General features: G+C 35.4%; 1 pseudogene; it reads right to left on the bottom strand.

Moving 5' to 3' along the window:
• Positions 1 to 4,087: 4,087 nt before the first annotated feature.
• Positions 4,088 to 4,841, bottom strand: LOC119077925 (annotated as a pseudogene).
• Positions 4,842 to 6,118: the final 1,277 nt, after the last annotated feature.

Consider the following 6,118-nt stretch of genomic DNA (forward strand, 5'->3'; position numbering starts at 1 on the left):
CACGGATTTTACTTCCAGCAATTCGAAATAAGAAAATCATTCCTGGAATTGGTATATGTTAATGATGATGATAGAGATAATGATGAACATTTTCACTTCTTTTGCGCAAAATTTTCATTTAAGAATACTATTACCTAAACAACTATTGACAGATATATCGAAATATACTGTTAGAATGCAAAGCCGAACCAATTCTACCGATTTACCAGCACAACAGATTTACCTCGAGAATTCACTGACAGTTGACCTAGCCACTTGTCGACCACTTAATAGCTCGCTGCGCTCGTATGTATAACTTAGGACTGGAGCTGACAAAAATCAACATTTCAAAACGTGGTCCACAATATACTATTGTGGACGTCCTATAGCCACCGTACATTATAAATGCATGTGTGCCAAAGATCAGGAACTTGTAGATTCACCAGTTCCCATACGTACTTTATCCGCATAAATTTTACATCAACATCATATATCAAATCGCGTATAAATATCGTTCTGTCACTTCTATTTTATGTAATTTTATTCAGACAATAATGGAAAAACCACCACCAAAAAATATTATTTCACTCAAATCTACAAGCTCCACCGACTCAAGCGGTACAAAAAAAAAATGGTACGAAAAAAACCCCACTAAATAACGCCATATAACAACACACATGGATGAAATATGCATCCATTAAACGTAAATGCATGTATGCAATGTAAATTCGTTGATCCAAAATATATTGCCAGAACATAAAATATACGAGAAGCAAGCATGAAAAGTTTACAAAAATGTGAACTGTGTGCAAGCAGAACATCAGTTAAGGCATATCACTCATGGCAAAATGTATAGTGTTATGTGGGTTAATACCGTATGGATGTTACATGCGACATTTACAGATGATTCGAACACCGAAGAATTAAAAGAAATCTGTATGCTGTGTACATTGTGCATGACGGTATCAGTTAATCGAAAATATGGTCGGTTGTATTAAAAGAGTTTATTTTTTCATTTTATTTTATTTCAATTGTAAATAGTTCTTTTTAGAATTCACAATTCCTTGAGAATAAATATAGTAGATTCTAAATAATAGCTAATAGATTCGAAAAACAAAAACAATCGACTTGCACAAGTCCGATTTCAGTAGCACTAGTCCTAATTTTAGGACTAATTAATATGCTTGGCTTGGCTATTTAAATATTATTTGTTGTAAATACAACCTTCAACAAAGAGAGAGAGAGTTCTCTCTCTCTCTCTCTCCATATGTTCTTGTCATGCGACCAAAAACGTTACATTCTCTCACCAGCAGATAACGAAATTTTTTTAGATAGTTTCCTTTTTAAAACTATTCATTTTTGAAACGACGATATAAAATCAACCGAATTTTTTCGAGGCATGTGATAGAACAGTTTTTTGTTGTAAATTTAGTTTTGTATCGCTTAAATATATTTTTGCTTTATAGCTATGGCTAATTAAGAGGTGTACTAACTTAGTTATTTTATTATCGATTGAGGAGGTCGAAAGAGTTACGTATTAAGGCTTACATATCTGTCACTTTCTGTCACCGTGGGTTTACATTTTTCAACCCGCAGTAGGAAGCATATAAAAATAAATTTTTACACGCTTTCTGATACAAAAGCACTCGAAATCATGCGCCGAAAGTTATTCGAAAGCATTGTTTTTTAGGAGAGCAAATAAACGACGTTCGTAGTACTCGCAAACAGTCCAAAGGAGTGAAAACAATTTTCGACTGTTTTGAGTGTGGGCAACTTTTTCGGCACTGTGAGCCGTATTGCAGAGCGTAACTAGCTCTGTACCAATGTAAAGACGCCAAAAATCGCAAGGTCCATTGGATGCATGCGACTTGTTTTGAATTTATGGATACGAAGGCATCATTTCTCTGATCATAATGCGTGCAAAAATTGTGTGCATCACAGGAAATAGGAAGGATTGCAGTATAAATGTGAATCAGACAAAAACCTCTTTCAAGAGGAAGTCTTTTACCAACACAAGTATTGATATCAGAAAGGGTTACTCTGAAAGCTCCGATACGCAATAATTTAACTTTACAACCAGTTGTTTATATTATTCAGAATGGGTCAAATCTGATCATTCCCATACAAAAATCGGGATCTGCCTAGATTACGATTAATATACTCGTTGGAGCCAAGGAAGAAAAGTCAAAAAGTTCCTCAGTCATTAAAAAAATAATTGTAGTGTGTACTTGCGTCACTAACGTGGCGCCATGATTCGTATACCGAGAGGATTATTGTTACATTATGCATATGTTTCGTCGAGACGAAGTGGAAAATAATTCTCTCTGTAAAGGCCATGTTTAACCTAACAAAAAAAATGTCTATTCTAAAGCTCAAAAGCTCACTTCTCTACTCGGGTATAAATTGCAGATTTTGCATAGAAAACTTACCGATAGTGTCGGTTTTTCACTAAAATATTATTCAAATCCGATCATAAACAATTTTCTTTGCAAAATATAATTGAAACATTTGGTTTCACTCCAGTTAGTTTTGAGATTAAGTTAGTTTTGAGTGGTTTTGAGTTAGTAAATTTCCACTGAATTATTGGCAAAGTCGATAAATTTTTCATACAAAATCTGCAATCTATATCCGATCCGAGTATGTACACGCCATCTATAGTAAATTTATGAATCCGCCCCGTAACCTATACGAACTCACATTTATACTGCAGTTTTTTGGTTTCCCTCCAAGTGATGCAAATATGTTGCAACGAGATATCATTATAAGTTTTTGCGATCGTCGATGGACTACTACTTGATTTGAAAACAAGTATAGGAGGTAAAAGCGAGCTTCACGATACACTCAGAATCTGCCATTTTACTTTAAGTTGTCTTCTAAAAAAAAGATGTAAGGGGTCGAAAACTCTCGTTTTCGGCCCGAAACATGAAAACTAGTTTACTGTAATAAAATTTAAGGAAACTACTCAATATTCACAAGGCTGTAAAAATTGTGAGTAGAAATTCACCGCTTCTGATGATTTTACATATAAGACGAGAATCATCACAGGAGGTGAATATTTGTATGAAATCCGATATTGTATCGTCAACTGTGGTGACACCACAGTGTGGTGTGTCACCCGCGTATCTGCATCTTCGTGATCTCCCCAAAGTTTACAGCCTTGAATATTCAGGCTATCAATAGTTATGGTGGTTCTAAAGAGACGTAGGATCGTTTGAAAACAAAAACGCGTTATTTAGAGTGGTCCTAGCATTAACATAGAAAATGTTAACAAACAAAAAAAATTGGCAATCGGTTCAGCCGAATAGTGACAGTCACCATTCGGTTTTGACATTGCCACCATCCAATATTTCCTCTCTTTTTTTGATTTGCTATCATGTCTGAAACATACAATACAAACAATCTTAAGTGGTAGGATCTTATCACTAAAGCCTCAGAATTTGACGCTTGTTCATTCAATGTTAATGCTAGGAGTAGTGCTCTGCTATCCTCAAAATCACTGCGAAAAGGTTATGAAATAGTATGTTACATACCAAGGATCAAAAAGGTGTGTTTTAGACCCAGGTCCGCTTCGCGTCGCTCCATCCCTGGACGTTTTCACCACCGTGGTCTAAAACACACCTTTTTGATCCGTGGTTTGTATACTATTTTTCTTCCTGGAGTACCAAAGTCACATTCCGAACAAAACATAACAACAAAACTGAACAACATACCGGTGCAAAAGCATTCCATATTAATGCCGAAAGTAATCCGTATGAATGCCTAAAGAAGTCCGTTCCGTGTGCATGTATTCTCACAAATGTCGAAAAATAAGCAATCTGTAGGAATGCCGAAAGACATCCGAATGAATGCCGAAAGCAGTCCGTATGAATGCTGAAAGCAATCCTTATGAATGCATTGTCACAAAACACTAAAAACATTACATTCGCGTACATACAACAACTTGACACATTTGGGAAAGAATAAAGATAGGATCGAAAATGACATAAGCGGGAATGAAAATTGAGAGAAAATAGTAGGGGAGAATGTTGCTCTTTCGGTACTAAATTTGGTGAGTGAATGTGACGGTTTTGGTACTACAGGAAGAAAAGGTTTATTTGTTACTCTTTTTTATAGCACTGCTACATGTTACTCTGCCGTCATAAGGAATAAAACCGTAAAAGAAACGAGACAGAGAAATGTTTTGTCTCTTTCCCCGAAGTCTTCTTTTACTTTTGACGGCATGTGTCCTCTTCATAACATAATTACAACGAATCGTTTATGTTTCACTCGGTGAAGCTGTTTCAATTGCTAGCGTGTCGTTGTTATTATGTGAACTGTTTGCCTGTAGTCTTTGAATCCAAAAATCCGAGCCATCCATTATATAGTAGTAAGCATTATAATTCTTTTTCATGCAAACATTGACTTGATATACTGCTTCGCACAAATCTTTTGACCTTAACTTGCAACCTGATCCCATTTTCAAATAAATGGTTCGAGTATCATATTCCATTCTAGAAATTGTAGCAAACAATTCAACTAATTGAAGTTTTGGACTATCCGGAACAATAAGTTGAAATGCCTTGTATGTGCATAACATGAAGCATTTTAATGACCGATCATTTGGTAAATTGTTCAACTCAGAAGATTCCTCAAATTCAATTAACGTGCGCGCATCAATATTATACTCCTCTTGGCATTTTTTTAATTGAGGAAACGAATGGCCGAACAGGTCAACAATAGATTGTGGGGGCCACTGAATTTACGAAACATTTGTTAAAATTTGACACCTATTTAATACGAACTTCACTTACATTATCCGTTCTAAGTGCAGCGGTTAGCCACAATATGTTCGATCATATGAAAATTGTACAGTGAAAAGTCATTGTTGTGTGAATTATATACTTGAATCAATTGAACTAAAGCGTCCGGAAGTTATTACATCAATATTTATACATCATGATCATGATTGGTTTGATTATTTCTTCATTGCTTCGTAATTAAAAAGAAAGAGTTTGCTAAAATCACTGATTTTTAACAGGTGACGCCTTCGTTAAAATTGGTTTTAATTGACTATATACTTTTCTACTAAACTCTGAATGCACATGATAACGAGCATGATAACTACTAGCGTTCGCACGAACGACGTTTTCAGCCTTTATATTTAATAAGAAACATGCAACAAGATGCAAAACTTTTCTTAATATTCGATTCAAGTGTACAGTTATCACAAAAATAGCTATTTTCATAACTAGGTAGTGAATGGGGTTGCTTTTCGCCAAAGCAACTATAAAACCTAGCAGGTTAATAGAGGTTTTACCACGTCAAATAAAGTAGCATTTGGATGCCTATAATACCATTAGCAGCCTTAATGGTAACTTTGCAATGACAAAGAAAAAAAGGTGTGGAGATATTCGCATACTTAGATTAAAGTACTTCTTTACTGTTACCCCGCTAGGTGCTTTGTTTTCGCACCAGATATAAGCAATATTTTATCGACTGCAATGTCCAAATCATTATAAAAATACGCCAACCAATCACCACGCCATGACACAATCATATATACCGATACAGATTATCATGGTCCATGAGAACTTTTTAATGGCGAAAATGTGCTAAAAATATCGAAAGTACTGGTATCTATACTCAACAGATTGTGGAAATTGCTATCGTCATTACCGCAAAAATCAGCGATGACACTGCCTTCGAGTCGGTCTTTTGAGATACGAAATTTAAAAACCAAAATCATTTGTTAGGAAATTAAACATTCGACAAGCCATCGGCGATTTTTGGAGGGTATACAAAATTGAAAAAATTGAATTAGTTTGTTCTTTTCAGTGGCAGTAACTGCAGCCCTGACTTAAAATTGTCTTATACGCCTAATACGTCAGAAAAATGAAAATGGTCGCGAAGAACCCATACACGGTGTGCCTGAACCAAATTTAAACAAAAATTTTTGCACCTCTGATTTTTCTTCTTCTTTCCCTTTTTTGGGTCATAACAAACAACTTTTGTTCGAGGGGTAGGTTGGCGCAGCGGGCGCTTTTCGAAAAAATTCCGAAAACGTCATCTGAAGTCCATTATTTGGCCGTTTCCAGCACTTTTAATAACTGTTGTGGGCTAAATGACTTATTATATAAATTTTGGTAAGTCATCTGATCAT

This window comes from Bradysia coprophila, unplaced genomic scaffold (genome assembly GCF_014529535.1).
Source record: "Bradysia coprophila strain Holo2 unplaced genomic scaffold, BU_Bcop_v1 contig_24, whole genome shotgun sequence".
In the NCBI taxonomy this organism is placed as follows: domain Eukaryota; kingdom Metazoa; phylum Arthropoda; class Insecta; order Diptera; family Sciaridae; genus Bradysia; species Bradysia coprophila.